General features: G+C 49.2%; 1 protein-coding gene across 1 annotated transcript in view; it reads left to right on the top strand.

Moving 5' to 3' along the window:
- Positions 1–5069: 5069 nt before the first annotated feature.
- Positions 5070–17254, top strand: part of CARD11 (caspase recruitment domain family member 11) — a 538982-nt gene continuing 526797 nt past the window's right edge. Inside the window, exon 1 of the mRNA XM_069209962.1 lies at positions 5070–5326. The gene's annotated coding sequence lies outside the window, so the exon portion shown is untranslated. The remainder of the gene's footprint in view (positions 5327–17254) is intronic.

Below are 17254 nucleotides of genomic sequence, written 5' to 3'. Positions count from 1 at the left end.
CTTTCTGGCCATGCATCTTTCTTATAAGCTCTCTCTCTGTGCCCTGTCCTGCATATCAAGGCAGCCATGTTGTATCACTGATGTAAGGTTTTGCCTGTCCTTCACTTATGTTGTTCATCTTTCTCCTCCGGCTGACCTTCTCCACACCAGCGATCGAAGTGCACTAAAAAAAGCTAGGGGAACGGTGTTGCTATGTGCAATAGGTGCGGGTGAGTCAGCGTGGAGGTGGGATCAAAAGCATGGCTAAAAAAACAAAATATTCTGTTACTTTTTTCAGTCTTTCATCTTCCCCTGACTACATATAAAATAACTCACAGCTTCAATGAAAAATAAATGCAAGGTTAGTTAATCAGTTGGAAATGCACTGCCCGACAATATGAAACCTCTATTAGTTAATGCACTACAGAGGTCTGTGTCTGTGACCATAGAGCCACAGAATTTAATCCTTTTTAGGACAGTGGAGAATGGTGAATTGTGTATGTTTAGTGTGAGATCCCAGGTTGTGACAGAAAGCACTGTGAACATGTAAGTAACTAAGTGAACGTGCATTGCACACAGTATAAAATAGAATGCTACAAAATGCATAAAAAGGTTTTTAAAAAAAAGTGTTTCCAAAATATAAATTTTAGTCATATCCAGACTGTACATAGTGCATTATTGTTTTAAATGTCCTTTAAAATCACACACTTCACAGCTCATCCGGTAATGCCCTTGTAATACTACTCAGAAAGAATAAATCTGTGTCATCAGGAAGCTTTAGATGAGTCAATCAACTAAAACCAATACCAGCTTCCAAGAACCTTATACATTTGCAAATTAAGCAGTTGTGCACATTTACATTTCTTTCAGGAAAGCAGGCACCCTGGCAATAAAGCTTGTTTGACTGATTGCTCCTCCCTCGCTTTTACAGCACAGGAGACTCCCTGATTTACACTTCAGCTGAAGTATTTCAACTCTTTGTAGCTCTCCTGGGACAATTGTCTGTACAGAAAAAGTAGGTGTACAGTTTTTCTTAAATTACAAAAAGTTTGGGCACATCGTGCGGTTATATCCCACTGCGTTATTGACCACTGCTCCTCACAAATTGTCCTTGCTCTTTGCTGCACTGTAATCCCAGCCTGTTGTGTTAATGGCCTCAAGTTGTTTTAATTATGATTAAAAAAGTGTGGGCACATCATGCCCTTTAAATCCTTCCACTTTGACCACTGCTCCTCACAAATTATCCTTGCTCATTGCTGCACTGTAATCCCAACATGTTGTATTAATGGTCACACGTTGTTTTAATTATGACTACTTCCTGCTTCTCATATGTTTATCACCATCCTGCAGACTCCCTATTGATTGTCCATGCCTCTTCCTGCATACAGCTTCCACCATTTTTTGTGTCCATTGATGGTTATTGTTTTACTTAGAATTTGTACCCCACTGGCCTCCTTCACTTAGGGCCTGATTAGGAGTTCGGCAGATGGTTTTCGCCACCCACTGAACTTCAGACAGGGAGGTTGCTGCCACACTGGCTACCTCCCCGCTGAACCTTTAAGAGTTTCCCGCAAGGCTGGCGTACGAAAGCCTAAAGTTCTGCCCAACAACCTAGCGGGAAACATACTAAAGCATCGTCTCCGGCTCGTAATCGAGCCAGCGGCAATGCTGTAGCCAGCAGGGTGCACCAGCACCCTAGCAATGTTCACTGTCTGCAAAGCAACTGTGCTGGGTGGGGGGGACTGCACTGCCCATGCCAAGTGCTTTGGCTTTGCAGGCACCCCCCTGTGGCCCCCTGCACCTGTTCTCCACCAGCATTTTCATGTCGGTGTTAACACCATGAAAAGGTTGGGGGAGAATCAGGTTGGAATCCTCAGGGCAGTGCTGCATGCAGTGCTGCCCTGGCGGATTAGGATCTCCGCCACTGCCAGACTGCTGGGATCCACGATCCTGACAGAGCTGGTGGATCCCAGGCGGTTGGACTGCCAGGGTTGTTATGTGGCAGTCGGTGGGCCCCATAGGCGGCGGTCCAGACTGCCACTGCAAGTGTGGCAGTCGTAAGACTGCCATACTTGTGATGAGGGCCTTAGTGTGTTTCTCTAGCTATTTTCCTTACTCCTTTAGTTTCTGTGTAATATGGAGGTCTCCCCCTGAAGTTTGGCACCAGCAGAAGATATGTATATGCACATTTCTCTACAAAAGTGCTCCTTTTTGTTTTATTGCTCCAAGCAGCAGTTTGTCTTGAAATCGTGGCCCAGGCTTTAAGCTGCTTGACTTATTTTCACTTCACAGGTGAACTTCTAGACACCAATAACTGAGGCAAGGCCTCAATAGAGATCATAAAGTCAAGAGTTCACATGAATGAGATTTGTGAGTTTTAGACTGAAGCCCTTGGTGCACAACTCTTTTAAAGTCAGTGGGAGCATTGAGAACGCAGAACTGGGATTATGCTCCAAGTAAGCCTCACACCCATTTAATGGGGTTGTACTTCAAGACATGAGATTCACAACCAAATGTGTTATCAGTATCCGATGAGGATATGGCCTAAGACTCATATTTTTGGGAATCACAAGCCTTCTGTTTGTGGGGCACTGGAAGTTAGAACAAAATAGTACCCCATTCACGTTGGGAGCAGCGGACGGGCACTCATTAAGTTGAACTCAATTAATGCTTGATCCCTGTTCCACACAGAGGAACAGAAATGATGCCAGACATGCCTTGACGAATAACAAGGCTATAAAGAAGAGTGCCACACAAGCCAGCAAATGGTGAGCGACAGGTGAGCTCCAAGTCCTTTACTGAACACAACAGACCCTCACATACGAGACAAATGCACAAGCGCATGCACTTGCATGCAGGCTCGACCATAAAAAATAAAGCCCTTGAAAATGGAAGGGTCTATCTTGAAGGTGTAGCTCATCAAGCCTCTCTTCTCTGGGTCCCTGTAACTCCCACTGCTAATACCCTGTCCAAATCAGTTAGTGAGAATTTGCAGAGTGTTTAGCAGGCCTCAGGTGGAGTAGAGTTCATTTAATCAGAGGCTAGATTCACCAATATTTATGATCTTCAAAAGCATCCTCACTGCCTTGATCCTCCATACTGTCAAGCTGATCGTACATCAGTGCTGTCCTGGAGCAAAGATGGCTGACAATTATTGTTGGCCCTCAAAGAGGCAAAAGAGGCCTCATCGGCTTTGAGTGTAGAGCTCTCAGGTGGTGGTTCTACTGTTTGTCTGGGAGTGCTAAAGGTCTGGTTCATCCCATCTCATCTAGCAGAGTAATACAGACCCTGGAGCACCATGCAAAGCTCCTGGGGAAGAAGGCTCAGATGAGCTCGTTGCTAAGCCACCATCTTGGAGTTAGCAAATGCCATATCCACTTGGAGAAGTTATTTAGGCTTTCCAGATCTTTTCCAACTTTAAATTTACTATGTGAGGTTTTGAAAGGTAATATATGCTCCATTTTGTACCACCCTTATAGAAACTTATTTGGCCGAGGAACATGTTGTCAAAAAGGTTTTCTGTCACCATCTCAGTCCAAGAAATATTATTTTGTATGTTGTAGGTAGTGATAACTTTAGTTTGGCTTGCTGCACTGGTACGTACCGTTGGAGAACTTTAGAAGCGGGACCAGAACAATTCATTGTTCATAAGAGGGTACCTCTTGATTTAAAGGGGAAAGACCTCAACAATCAGCCATTCATGATCAGTAAAAATGCAGTAAGCTTCTTTGCACTCTCAAACTAATCATTTGAATGAGCATACCGACTTGAAGTCATTGTAAACAACGTTAAAGGCTTTACTCATGTGATAGTACAGACTGAGTCATCTGACAGATGTTACAACTATTGAAAGAATTCAGATATAGTTTTCAAGGCAATGGAGGGCACTTTGTCTCTAAGTAAAACTACAGATATGCAGCACATCCTCTAGTCAGTTCTGTATTGGGAGAGCTCATTTGTCTCCACCAATCGGCCCACAGCTGCTGAGAACCTTTTTGGAACTGTAGACATTTACAACAACAACAACAAGACTGTGTAGTCATCCATTCAAATTTCTATGAGGATGCTTTTTTGACGTACAGGTTATTGTTTTTCTACAAACTGTCACAATGGGTAAATAGACTTGCTTGGTCTCGAAAACTAATGCACGTTCCAATATTTTTAATAATATCAGTTGTGTAAAATGTATCATTATCTGAATCAGAGTTTTCAAGATTGGCCCTTGGCACATACGTGTTCTATATTCGAGATAACCACAGACCATGTAATGAATTCCATTTAGATTCGAGGCATTAAAATGTATTCAGCTGGATGTCCTGAAAATTTGACTGGAATCTGGCTCTGTTAGACACACTCATTTGCTTCATACAAAAACCAGCAAGATCTCAGCCTCGTGGTGACCATATGTTTAACTCAGCACTTTATGGCAACCTTAACAGAAACCCCCTCTGCATCTGGTGTGCAATGAGCCGTCTGTGCAGAGCGGGTAAATGTGGTAAGGACGAGTGTGTGTGTTATGTGGAGGGCTGCGCTTTTCTTGGTGGGGAGTTTTTGTTTCTCCTCCATAGTACATTCCCCTTGCTCTTTTACTTTTGAGCGTCAACGTAAATATGGTTCCTCCGTTTCAAAATAAAAGATTGTTTTTTATTGTCCAGTTTTAATTCTGGAGGGGTGTACAACTTAGAGAGTTGAATGGAAAAATCGAAGTATTAAAAATAATCCTCATATTTAGACATTTATGAATCAAGAGGAAATTGTTCCGTGGACCATGGATATGAAATATAAAAAGTGCATTCCAAACTCCCTTTATTGTTTTAATTTTCTCTTTAATTTTTCGTGCATATTATATGTGAAAAGTTAAAGGAAAGAGACGGAACACATCTAATAGAAAACCAATAGTAGAGTGTCGGGTAGCAAATTTTCGTCGTTGCTCTTGTCGCTCATTGAGCCAGAGACTCATCAGCCATTTCCTCTTTGAGTTTCCTTTGCATATCTGTTGCTTTGAAAAAAAGCAATCTCCCTCAGTATCTGCAAACATAAAAAAGGGAAGTGAAGTGGCTTCCATTACCTCCCTGCTTGCCAAAAATAGAGGTTCACGTGTGAAAGATGGTGCGCAGAAGCTTCCGACGAGTGTCAAAAAGTGTCGCCAAGTGATGCGCCACTCTGAGTGAGCTGGGATCAAGGATATGTGAAGTCTTCGATACAGGAGCCGATAAACCGATGCTGCTTGAGAGCAAGAGGCTTCTCCGGAGAAGTCCTGCTGTCTGGAGGTTGCCTAGGAAGGAACACGGTGACTTTTTCCTTAGTCAACACTCCGCAGGCTATAAGAGGGTTGCTTAATTTGAAGGTAAGATTTGTGTTTGTGTTATGTTTGCAAAACAGTTTTTGATTTTGTGTCCACTGGGCATCCGTAGTCCGATCACCTTTCATATAGTCCAGACGTTGAGGCTGGTGAGGCTGGTTTGTCTATCTATTTATCTATCCATCTATCTATCTCCATTGAAAAAAACAAAGGTTACATGACGTTATAATTAGGCTCACATTTCATTCCTACAAACCCAGTGAAATTCAGCCTACCTGAGTGAACTATAACTTGCATCCCCAAAATGCACTGCTTATGACCTCACATATTACATCACTCATGACATGGCCAGTGACATCACTGATGACATCACTGATGACACCATCAAGTGAGTGTGAGAGTTTTCTAAATGTTTTTATGTGTTAAGCATATATACCAAGGTACTAAAAAAGTTAAAATAGTATGCTTTCTGTACTACTTGTGAGTGATACTATTCCTAACATATATTTTGTGGGTGGATGTGTGACTGTGTAATCCATGTGTGATGGGGTGTCTCAGTGCCTGTATAGATGTGTGAGTGGTTGTGTGAGTGCCTGTATGGGCGTATAAGTAGGTATGTGAGTAGCTGTGTGGCTGAGTGAGTGGATGTGTGAATGACTATATTGGTCAGTGAGTGGGTGTGAAAGTGGCTGTATGGGGGAGTGTGTGAGTGGCTGTATGGGTGAGTGAGTGGCTGTCTCAATGGCTATAGGAGTGTAATGACATTCACTGGCTGTGTAAGTGGCTGTATGGGTGATTGAGTGGCTGTTTGGGTGGCAGTTTGGTTAAGTGAGTTGCTGTGTGAGTGGCTGTATTGTAGAGTAACTGTTTATGATAATGGATGTATGGGTGAGTGAGCGCATGTGTGAGTGCTTGTAGGAATGGGTGAATAGGTATTTAAGTGGTTGTGTGGGTGTGTGAGTGACTATGTAAGTGCTTGTATGGGTGAATGAGTGGTTGTGTTTGGAGGCTGTATGGGTGAGTGTGTGTGTGTGTGAGTGGCTGTGTAGGTGAGTAAGTGGGGATGTATGTAGCTGTATGGATGAGTGTATAGCTTTGTGAGTGGCTCTATGGGTAAGTGACTAGTTGTATGTGTAGCTGTGTGGGTAAGTGAGTGGTAATGTGAGTGCCTGTATGAGTGAGTGAACGGGTATGTGAGTGGTCGTGTGAGTGCAAGAGTGGGTGTGTGAGAGGTTGTATAGGGGGTGAGTGGGTGTGTGAGCGCCTATTTTTTTTTTTTCAAATATATTTTTATTAACTGTTTGCTGTTTTACATATGTAGGTCTGTTTACTGTAACATTTTGTTCTTATGGTACATTTCTGTTCACTGAGCCGCAACTCTGTTATACTTTGCTGTTACAATTACTTGTGCATTTCAATGATATTATAATATAATACTTATACATCAGTATTTCCAATTCTAAATCAGATCGCTTTTATGTTGTCAGTACTTTCAGAACCCCTTGTTACCTCTTGGATATTGTGACCTAATAACAGACTTAACTCAACTTCAAACTTTGAATAAACTTATTAACTTAAGTGGGGGGATCTGCTTAATTTCTTAATGGGGCAATTGTCAGGGCATTACTTGTTATGTTGGGTTGGCCTGTGCTTCGCACCCCTCCGTCCTCTATCATTTTAGTTATTGTGTCCTGTCCCCCCGCTCTCTCACTCTCCGCGTCTGGCTCGGGGGGGCGCCTAGTATTCCTCCTGTCATAGTTACGGGGACCTTCCCCCACAATCCTATCCGCTGGCCATTTCAATTAGTTCATCCCACCCCCTCAGGTGCTTTTGGTCTCTTCGTTAGGTCGTCCCAGTTTGTCACTAGGTTTTCCCACTCCGAGGCGATGGGAGTCTGGCGTACCCCCCTGGCCTCTTCGGCCTTAAGGACCTGCAGCTCAGCTCTGGACCATCTTGTGACATCGCTTCTCCATTCTGTCAGAGATGGGTGAGTGGGAGACTTCCAACCCTTCGTAATCAGACTTTTATATAGGGCTAGGGACAGGTCAAGGAAACGGACCCCTACCCTACTCCACTTGATGCCGGTTCTAAGGCCCAATAGACACATGATAGGGGTTGGCCTGAGCTCCATCTCGAACAGCTCCGTGAGGATTGCCATCATCGCGTCCCAACCCCTCTGGAGTATCGTGCATCCCCACACCATATGGTCAAAGTCGGCCTCACCGTCCCCACATCTTGGGCATGTCCTGGGCGCCCCCCCATATAGGCGGTGCAGCCGTTGAGGAGTGAGGTATGTTCTGTGTAGATAGTTGTATTGGATGTATCTCAGCCTCGTGTTGCGCGAGATCATCCTGGGATAAGCTAGTGCTCTGTTCCACTCGGATTCAGACAGATCCCGCCCAATTGTCTTCACCCATTTTTCTCTTAGGGAATGCAGGGGGTCCACTGCTGCTTCTATTTGGGCCCGGTATATTTTTGCAATCAAGTGAGGTTCCTCTCCTGCTGTCAACAGGAGGTTCAACACCCTGTGAATCGTGGGTTCCGCGTTGATCGTGTCCCAATGCTCTTTCAAGGTGTGCACCAACCTCCTGAAGAGTAAAAATTGTCCTTGCGGCACTCCCCCCCCTGCTACATCAGCGAAGCTCCTCAGCACCCCCTCCTTGAATAGCCCCCCCACTGTCACTATCCCTGCTCTCGTCCATGGTCCCAATCCCAGCCCCCCTCGCTCCCCCACTCCCGGGTCCAGAGTGACGGCCGCCAGCGGCAGAGCGGGAGAGTACGGCGGTCCCACCCCAGTCCTTTTCTCGCACCGTTTCCAGCATTTCATCGCCACATTGCACATTATGTTGTCTCTTATGGGGGCAATCTTCCTGCCCACCATACTTGCTGCTATCCGAGCTGTGTCTATTACTCCGTGCGCGGTAGCTAGGTTCAGCCGTCCCCTGCCCGCTAGCCAGCCGGCCACCCACTGTAGCTGGGATGCCAAGTAATAAGCCAAGAAGTCAGGAGCACCCAGGCCCCCCAAGTGTGTCGGTCTACAGATGGCCGAAAGCGCTGTTCTCCTGCGACCCTCATCCCATATCAGCTCTCTGAGCAGAGCATTCATCTCTCGGAACCATGCAGAGGGGACCTGTAGCAGTAAGTTAGCAAAGTAGCAAAGGAGGCGCGGAAGCATGATCATTTTTGAGAGCGCCACTCTGGCCATTATTGTTAGCTTCAATGATCTCCAGAACCCCACCGAGGTGCGCAGGGATCCGAGTGTCCTGCCAATATTCCCGTCTCTAAGGTCGTTCAATTCGTGAAATATCTGTATGCCCAGGTATTTAAAAGTCCGCGGGCCCAGTTTATATCCGCTGGGCACGCATCAGGCCGCATGCCGTCTGATAGCACCGGGAATACGAATGTTTTCCTCCGGTTAAGTCGGAGACCAGATATGTCTCCGAAGTCTTCCAGCGTCCCCAGTGCCCATGTGAGTCCACTTGTCCCATCTCTCAGGTAGATAAGTATATCATCAGCATACAGAGAAACAATATGCTCATCCGGACCCCACACAATTCCCCTACCCATGCCTTCACATCGCAGCCGTGAGGCCAGGGGCTCAATTGCCAGAGCAAACAGCAGTGGGGACAAGGGGCAGCCCTGCCTAGTTCCCCGGTATACTGGGTATGCACTAGAAATTGTCCTTCCGGTCTTAACTCTTGCTAGTGGGGATGAGTACAACAGATCCACCCATTTCACCCATTCCTCCTCCAGCCCCATTTTAAGCATCACAGTTCTTAAGTAGTCCCACCTGATAGAATCGAAGGCCTTCTCGAAGTCCACCGCGAGCAAGACCCCCGCCGTCGGCCTCAGGTTCTTAGGCATGTGCAGAACCGTAAAAACCCGTCTCAGGTTCAGGGAGGTATTACGGCCGGGGACAAAACCGTTCTGGTCAGCGTGCACTAGCTTGGTCATAAGGGGGAGTAGCCGAGCAGCCATGATCTTGCTAAGAATTTTGAAGTCGCTGTTTAGCATTGATAAAGGCCTAAAGTCCGCCACCGAAGCTTCCCTGTCTTTTGTCTTGGGGAGTGGCACCACCAAGGCTTCCCGCAGTGTGCACGGTAGCTCTCCTTGTTTCAGTGCCTCCGCATACATCTCCATCAGTTGGGGAGCCAGCAGTGATCTGTATTTTTTATAAAAATCCATGGGGAGGCCGTCTGTTCCTGGAGTCTTTCCAGGTGCTAACTGTGCTATTGCTTCGTTTACTTCTTCTACCGACACTGGACCCCCCAAGCCGTCTCTCTCCTCTGCACTCAGTGTAGGCAGTGGAGTTTGTAGTAAGTAATTATCAAAGACCTCCGTCCGCAGCTCACTGGGTTTCCCGTACAACTGCGTGTAGTATTCCCTGAATGCGTCATTTATGGGGCCCGGTCTGAGTCTGCGCGATCCCTCCCTATCTAGTACACAGGTGACCGGCTCACCCTGCCCCCCTGGGCGGACAAGCCATGCCAGCAGCCTTCCCGATCTGCCCTCCTCCGCCTGCAAGGATGCTATGTATTTTTGCCTATCATGACATCTGAGTTGCTCTTCAATACGGGAGTGTTCTCTGCGGGCACGGCTGTATTCTCCATTCTCCTGGACTACCTTGCCCTGTCTCATCTCCCCATCATGCATATCCTTCTCTAGGGCTTCCAGTTCCTTTTCTAGCGTGCGCCTCACCCCCACTGACTGCCCCAAACAGAAGCCCCTCGTCACCACCTTGAGTGCCTCCCACTCCAAGGCCCTAGATGGGGTGGACCCACTGTTCGTCTCAATATATTCTGCTAGGTGACAGTGCAGGTCCTCTCTGTACGCCTGGTCCTCAAGTGCTGAGGGGGACAGTCTCCATGATGGTATGGGGGGTCTATCTTCTGACAACCTCATCGTTATTAGCAAGGGATTGTGGTCAGACAAGGTGCGGGCTAAGTATTCCGAGCGTGTCATGTTATTCATCAGGCCTGCAGTACAAACTACCCTGTCAATTCTAGTGTGCACCCGGTGAAGACCCGAGTAGTAAGAGTAATCCCTAGTAGTTGGGTGATGCACTCGCCAGACATCCGACAACCCCCACGTGTCCAACCACTCACCTAATCTTTTGGCTGTTCTAATTGTAGCTGCCCCTTGTAGAGGTGGGGTGGATCTGTCCATGTTTGTGTCTATCACTGCATTAAAATCACCTCCCACTAATAGTTCTCCGGCGTGTTGGCGTGTGAGGTGTCTCGATAGGCCCGATATGAAGGGTACCTGGTCTTGGTTGGGGGCGTAAATGCAACTCAAGACCATTGGTATACCGTGTAGCCTCCCCTCTAATATCACGAATATCTTCCCTCTCGGTCTATGTTAGAAGAAATCATTGTGAATGGGACCCCCGCTCTGATCCATATTAATACACCTCTTGCATAGGCTGAGTATTCTGATGCAAACACCTGCCCCCTCCACCTGCGTCTTAGCTTCTCTCCCTCTCCAGGCGCCAGGTGAGTCTCCTGCAGTAGTGCCACCTGTACACCCCTTCTCTTTAAATAGGTGAGTATTTTGTGCCTTTTAGCTGGTGTACCCATTCCCCTAACGTTCCAGGTCAAGAGATTGTAATCTGCCATTTTGTGATTTCAGACTGGTAACATTGTCCCCGGCCCTCCCAAGCCTCAGAGTTGTATTTCCACATATTCATGACTTTGCCGCAAACTAATTCTGCCACCCACTGTGCCATATTAACTTTTAACTGTGTATCCCAACTCCCGATCCCCAGGGCGCCTCTAAGCCTGTAGGTTGCTCAGCTAATTGTGCAACAGTGCAACTTGTTTAGTCTCTTAACAGCAGTACTCGCCATTTTTGGATAGGCGAGATTCTGGTCCGGGGGGCGGCCAAGTCCGGAGGGGCCGTTAGTTCCCATGACACGCTCTATCTCCGGCGCCCACCGCAGGTCCATGTTAGCCGAGTTCGTCAGCCGTTTGTGGGGTTACCTTCGGGGCCCGGGCTGAGTATTCCAGGTCTCCCGCAGAGGACACCAGCGTGTCATCCGTTTCATCCCCAGAGCCTTCCTGGGGGGATGCCTCGCCACCCATGCGTGCTGCTGCTTCCAGTGCTTCCTTCCTTCCTTTCTCCTTCTGTGTTTGCGTAGGCGCCAGTCGTCTGCGGTCTCTGGATTTCCTTCCCTTCGGAGCTCGGTGAGCCCTGCCCCCATTCGTGCCCTCTCCTGCTGGCCCTCCCGCCCGTGAACTGTGTGACTCCAGCCATTCCCACGCCTCTTCAGGGGATTGGAGGAACGTTGTCTTCCCTTCCAGCATTACCCTTAACCTGGCTGGGTAGAGTAGCGAGTACTGGATTCCTTCATCCCTTAGGGCTCTCTTGACTGTCAGAAATGAAGCTCGTTTATTTTGCACCTCCAGGGTGAAGTCCGGGAATAGTGTCACCTCCCCGTTTGCTACTTTGAACGGGCCCGATTCCCTGGCCCTCTGCAGGAGGGTGTCCCTGTCTCTGTGGTGTAACAATTTAGCTATCACTGCCCGGGGGGGCCTGCCCGGAGCACGGGGTCTCGCCGGCACTCGATGCACCCGCTCCAGCGTGTAGAAAGGAGTCAGGCGCCCGGGCGCCACTGTTGTGCTGAACCACTTCTCCAGAAATTCAACCATGTTCGCCCCCTCGGCCCCCTCCGGGAGGCCCACTATGCGTACATTGCTCCTTCTGTTCCTACCTTCCGCGTCTTCAGCTCTCTTTTCGAGGCGCGTCACTCTGTCAACCAGGGAGGTCACTTCGGCCGCCAAGTCTTTCTGTTTTGGTGCAATGTCCGCCAGTGCAGTTTCTGTTTCTTTGACTCTGTCCACCAATTTGTGGTGGTCCGCTCTCAGCAGGCTCACCTCAACCACGACCTGGCTTATCTCCCGCTGCAGCGTTGCTTTTGTGTCCTCAATCGCTCCGAGTATTTTAACTAGAGTATCCTGGACTTTGAGCTGCATGTGGTCCTGCGTGCCCGGTCCCCCGCTCTCAGCCGGAGCCGCAGTGTCCATGGTTCTGGTCTTGCGGCGGCTCTTGGGGGACATCAGACTGGCTTCCGGCCTTGCCCTAGGGGCCCCAGCAGTGGCCCCAACGATGTTTATAGTTCCACTCCAGGGCGTCACTTCCACTCACCATAAGCGGCACCTTTTTTGTTCCTGGTTGATCCTCAGCTGGGCCCCTGCGCTCCGTCCAGACCCGCTGTTTTCGGGCCGCGGCGTCGGGGGGTCTGTACGCCGACTTTTCCTGTTTAGCCGCTAGCTTCTCCAGTTCTTGGCCCTTTGGCACGTCGTGGGCTCACGTCTGTCTCCCCTCTTCGCGGCTCCGCTTTGCGTCCCACTTGGCTTCCTTATTGCACCAATAACATTTCTGGGCACCCTGTTTCACCCCTCTGGGGCTAATCCCCCTTGTACTGTTTCCTGCCCTACTCGTTTAGGGGTCTCCGGCCCTCTAGGGCGCCTGAGGGATTCCACAAGTCCATCCACTGGTCCTTCCACGTTCCGCTCACCCCCAGGGCGCGATCCGCCACTCACCGGTTCCACAGGCTGTTCCTCTTGCCCAGTTGATTTGATCCTGTCAGTTGGATCCTCCCGCCTCGGGCTCCAAGTCCGCCCCCAGGGGGCTCAGGCAGGCGCGTTCCCGGGCCACTCTTCTCTGGCACCCTACCCCAAGGGGCCACCAGTCGCACTGCGAACTCACCGATGTCTACAGGTGTTCACCAGGGTCCGCTTTCCTCTAATCATTTCACTTCTTCGGTGTTTGCCGGGGCCCCGAGCTCCACCTCCAGTCAAGCGGCCTCGTGGCCAGCTCCCGGGTCGCACCGTCACCCCGGTGTCGTGCTGCTCCTACTCTCTCTATCGGCCACTCGTCGTCCCCACTCTTCTTCTCTGGGGTCATGCTCTTGTCTAAGAGCAGCGCCTCAAAGCGTGTCCACTATTGGGCCACCGGGCCCCAACCGGCGACCCCGCCGCAGCGGGGGGGACTCCCTTGGCGTCCCCCGCTGCCCTCGGGCCGATCGCCCTCGTGCCGCCTCGGCCCGCAGTTCCGCCCGCGGCCACAAACCTCGTTTTCATCTGGGGCCGACCGCCTCTAGGGGCATTGCCCTGCCATGCCCCGATTAGACGCGGTCACTCTTGGGCTCTCGGGCCCCCTCCGGAACCCGCGCCACCGCGGGGAGACCCGTCCTCCACTCCGTCTGCCCTCACGCCGCTTCCGGCCTCGGCCCAGCACGAGGCCGCGGCTTCGGCCGCGCTCTCAGGCCTCCAGGCCCCGAGCCCAACAGCTGACCGGTTTCGCCCCCGGCACTCTCCGTGGTCGCCGGAAGGGTCCGCGCCCTCTTGGCCACTCCCTCCGGCCCAGTCCCTCCGCTCGGACCCCGGCAGGCCCGGAGAGGGCACGATTTCAAGCACTTTCTCGCCGGCCCCTCCGGAGCGAGAAGTTCAGGCGTGTGCCATCTCCAGGTCCTTGGCCACGCCCCCGTGTGTGAGCGCCTATGTGGATGATGTCATGAGTGTTGTCATTTGATATGTCATCAGTGATATCATCAGAGATGTCACTGACCATGTCATGAGTGGTGTAATATGTGAGGACATAAGCAGTGCATTGCGGGGGAGCAAGTTATAGTTAGCTTAGGTAACTATAACTGCTGAATTTCACTGGTTTTGTACGAGTGAAACGTGAGACTTACTATAACATCTGTGTAACCTTTGTTTTTTTAGTGATTTTCTAAGGTTTTTAAATTCTATTTCCTAACTATAGTGTCCCTGTAACCTTTGTTTTTTTTCAGTGAATTTCTATGTTTTTTTATAATGTTGTTTTCTAACTATAACGTCCCTCTAACCTTTGTTTTATACATGAATTTCCAAGGTTTTTGAATTTTATTTCCTAACTGTAACCTCCAACCTTTCACACTGAGTGTGTGAGTGAGTGCATATGTGTCTCAGTAGGTCTGTGAGTGGGTGTGAGAGTGTCTGAGTGGGTCTGTGAGTGGGTGTGTCAATCTCTGAGTGGGTCTCTGATTGCATGCGTGAGTGTCTAAGTAGATCGGTACCTGAGTGCGTGAGTAGGTTTGTGAGTGGATAAATTAGTCTCTGAGTGCATTTGTGAGTGAGTGCCAGAGTTTCTGAGTGGGTCTGTGAGTAGGTGCATGAGTGTCTGAGAGGTCTGTGAGTGGGTGCATGAATGTCTGAGTGGGTCTCTGAATGGGTGCATGAGTGTCTAAGTGGGACTATGAGTGGGTGTGTGAGTGCCATAGTGGGTGTGTGTTTGGGTACATAAGTCTTGGAGTGGGTCTATGAGTGGGTGTATGAGTGTCTGTGTGGGTGTGTCAGTAGCGGCGTGAGTGACTCAGCCACAAAGGCAGAGCACCTGACCGTTTATCCAACAAGAGTCCACAGTTTTCCACAAAATTTCTACCCAACTGATGTAATTTTTACTGGTTAGTTAGCAAGTGCTACCTCATTGGGTCAGTGTTCACTGTGTGTTCTACACTGCAGCTGCAAAATGGACCATCAGGAAATGTGTCCAGGGACCTTGTGTGCATTTGGCAATGTGATTGTTCCTCGTGCGTCTTTCTCTAGAATTCTGTGATAACCTGAATCCTCCTATAGAGAGGCCAACCAGACTACAAAGACGTAAATCTCCACCAAACCTTCCTCTTACCTATATGATTTAAGTGCTTCTTTGTTTGGTGGGGATACCCTAATTGTCCCCTGCGTCAAGAACACACCACCAAAATCAATGGGAAATGCACTGGGGCCCTTTGATAAGCTGTCTATCATCCTGCCAAAAGCGGGAAAACCTTTGCACACGACTAAAGTGAATGGGGTGAGGCCAAATGGGCAGTGGTTCTAGGTGATTTGCACATTTGCATACTCGTAGCATTTTCAAGGGAGAATCATGGACTCGGCTCTCACCAGGAGAGGACAAGAGAGAACCCACTCATCACAGTCACATACTGATTACGCTCCAACAGATTATAGATGCATTCACCTCCACAAGTTATTTCAGACCATTTTTCAATATGGAATAATGGAGTAAGCACACTTGTAGTACCCTTGCGAAGCTCAGGAGTTATAAGTTGCCCTTTCCAGAAGTGGAACTTCAGTTGAGGCACCTGCTACATTTATATTTGTAAGTGCTTCCTGTTGAGGCTTAATTCCTGTGAAATGAGATTCATGGCCAGAACGTAAGCTCACCTCCTCGTTTATCCAACACGGGTTCACAGTTTTGCACAAAATGTCTGTCCAACTGGAGTAATTTCTACTGGTTATTTAGTAAGTGCTACCTTGTTGGGTAAATGGCCAGTGTCCAGGAGGGAGGTCATGCGGTCCCCTAACCCCAGCTGATTCTGGCCCCAGGGACCCCATCCCCCCCAGGACCACCACTATCCAATGGGGGAGGGGGCCATCCTCTGGGGCCTGGCCATACGCCCAGTGTGCAATGGGACCACTGGGATAGCCTCAAGGCCCAGCGCGGTCCCAACCAGCTCCTGGCTCCTGCAGGAGCCATCATTGCTCTTGCCTGCAGTGAGCTGCTAAACATGCAGTTCCCTGTCTGCAAGCGCAAATGTTTCATCTCTTTCCCTGCCTGCATCTCTGGGGGCAGAGAAAGAGGTCAAACCTCTGCTTCCAGCTGGTAAGAACACTTTCACAGCTCTTGCCAGAAGGATGCAGATTGTTTGCTCTTACTTGGCAGGAGCTGTCAAAGCTCCCACCAAGGCAGAGCAAACAGCTATGTCCTCAGTTGGGTACCCCCAGACATAGCAAGAGCTGGCCTTGGGGTGATGCTGGTCCCCTGGGCCATGTATAGCTCCACAAGGGGGGGCCATGTGGCCCCCCTCAGACATTTTTCCATATCCCCAGGAAGGTGGTGGTTCCCGGGGCTGCAGAACGGCATGCAAGCCCCCAACATGAATTTCAGATTCAGTTCCAAGGAGGCAGCAGTCCCCAGAGCTGTGGGGGAGGCTGTACAGTCAGCACCCATTACAATTTACAATTTTGCCCTGGGGAGGTGGTGGTCCACATGTTTGTGTGAGGCTGCACAGGCCCACTCCCATCATACAAATCAGATTCAGTTGAGGGAAGGTGGCTGTTCCCAGGGCTGTGGGGGAGGAGGCCATATGGGCCTCCCTCATTCCAACTTGCCATTTTGCCCCGGGGAGGTGGTGATCCCTGATGCTAAATGTGTCGCACGTAGGCCTCCCTTCATCATTTCATGTTTAGTCCCTGGGAGGTGGCAGTCCCTGGGGCTTTGGAGGAAGTCGCACACACCTTACCCATTCCAAATAATGAATGTGTTCTGGGAAGATGATGGTCCCTGGTGTATTGTGGGGGTCGTGACCCCGGGACCTGGCCTACCTGGGGGATCTATTCAAAAGAAATACTGGAATCTGCGCTTTTTTTTTTTCTTTTCAATTTTCACCGGGTCCGTGGTTCCGCCATGATATTCCAGTGATTTTTTTTTTTTTTTATTGTTTTTTTGCCCAGGTTGGTTCCCTCTGGGGCCCCAACACCAGTGCTAAGGAGTCAGAGTGTGCCTACCCTGCCCTCTTTTCTTTTTTCTTTACGACTGAAGGTGAGTCCCAAGATGGCTGCCAACACTTCCTAGTTGAAGTGTTGGCAGTCGAACAGATCTCAGCGCAACATCGGGAGTATTTGCGAAGCATTCTCACCTCCAGATACCTATTTTTTTTTCAATATCTCAAAAACTACTAAACGGATTTACACCAAACAACAAAAAAGCTTCTTTCTGGACCAAAAGCTACCTTCGGCCAAATTTGGTGTAATTCTGGGCAGCAGTTCAGGCTGTAGTAGTGTTCAAAATCCCTATAGGGATTATAATGGGAAAAGCTGTTTTTTTGCTCCCCCCATTTTTTTCGGCCCCTGCTTGTTGGATCACACCAAAAATTCCTATGTACAACAAGATGTTTGAAAAATTTTGTGAAGATTCATCCAATGGCGCCAT

This window comes from Pleurodeles waltl, chromosome 10, assembly GCF_031143425.1.
Source record: "Pleurodeles waltl isolate 20211129_DDA chromosome 10, aPleWal1.hap1.20221129, whole genome shotgun sequence".
Classification (NCBI taxonomy): Eukaryota; Metazoa; Chordata; class Amphibia; order Caudata; family Salamandridae; genus Pleurodeles; species Pleurodeles waltl.
This window is presented reverse-complemented; position numbering and strand designations above follow the sequence as displayed.